This window comes from Chinchilla lanigera, unplaced genomic scaffold, assembly GCF_000276665.1.
Source record: "Chinchilla lanigera isolate Chin_1 unplaced genomic scaffold, ChiLan1.0 scaffold00503, whole genome shotgun sequence".
NCBI lineage: Eukaryota > Metazoa > Chordata > Mammalia > Rodentia > Chinchillidae > Chinchilla > Chinchilla lanigera.
The window spans coordinates 11798-12945 of NW_004955904.1; the positions used below are offsets into that span (position 1 = coordinate 11798).

General features: G+C 45.3%; 1 pseudogene; it reads left to right on the top strand.

The window, feature by feature from the left end:
• The first annotated feature begins 373 nt into the window (after positions 1-373).
• On the top strand, positions 374-1143 carry LOC102024968 (annotated as a pseudogene).
• The last annotated feature ends 5 nt before the right edge of the window (positions 1144-1148 follow it).

Sequence of the window (1148 nt, forward strand, 5' to 3'; positions counted from 1 at the left end):
GTACAAAGTGCGCACCATCATCAGTGGTGTGGAGGGGACAGGGACAAACCTCTTAGCCTTTAGAGGAAACGATGCCTTGCCGCTTTCCCTGTCTTCTGGTTGTCACTTCCTAGCCTCCAAAACTGCAACCCAATACATTTCTGCCAGAAACTTAATTAATATAATAAAAGAAATAATGCCACTGAAAATGCTTTGCACAGGTGCAGAGCACATTACCAAGCGTGCTACTATGTGTCATCTCTTTCTGGACTTTTCCAATCTTCACAGTAAGGCCAGTGCGCCTTCTTGCCGCAGCATTTTGAGTAACAGCAACAACTGAGGTGGGGATCTTGCTCTGCGTCAGGCACTACATTAAGCACTTTAACTCATTTAACTCCCCAAAAGCCCTATGAAGCTAGTGTTTATTCCTCCATTTAAGAGGAAACTGAGGTCCTGGCCCAGTGGCTTCCGTCCGCCTACACCAGAAATGAAGATCACTAAGCAGAAACATGCCAAGAAGCATCTTGGCTTCTTCTGCAACATTTTCGGTGTCTCGGAGCCGTACCAGATTCTGCTGGTCAGCACTTTCTGTCAGGCGGCGCTGCGGGGCCGCATCCAGCTGCGGGAGCAGCTGCCCCGCTACCTGATGGGGGAGACACAGCTGTGCACGACCAGATGTGTGTTGAAGGAGTTAGAAACATTGGGAAACGACTTATATGGGGCAAAACTAATTGCACAGAAATACCAAGTTCGAAACTGTCCCCACTTCAAGAATGCACTGAGTGGATCAGACTGTCTGCTTTCCATAGTGAAGAGGGAAACCCTCACCATTATTTTGTGGCAACACAGGATCAGAATTTATCTGTGAAAGTAAAGAAAAAGCCTGGAGTTTCTCTCATGTTTATTATTCAGAACACTATAGTCTTGGACAAACCTTCTCCCAAGACCGTCGCCTTTGTTAAAGCAATAGCGTCAGGCCAGCTCGTCTCAGTGCATGAAAAAGAAAGTATAAAGCAACTCAAAGAGGAACAGGGTTTAATGAAAAATCCTGAACACAGAAGAAGAAAAAAACGCAAGAAAATAAGTGGCCCCAATCCTCTTAGTTGTTTGAAGAAAAAGAAAAAAGCACAAGACACAAAATCACCTGCTTCTGAAAAGAAGAGAAAGAG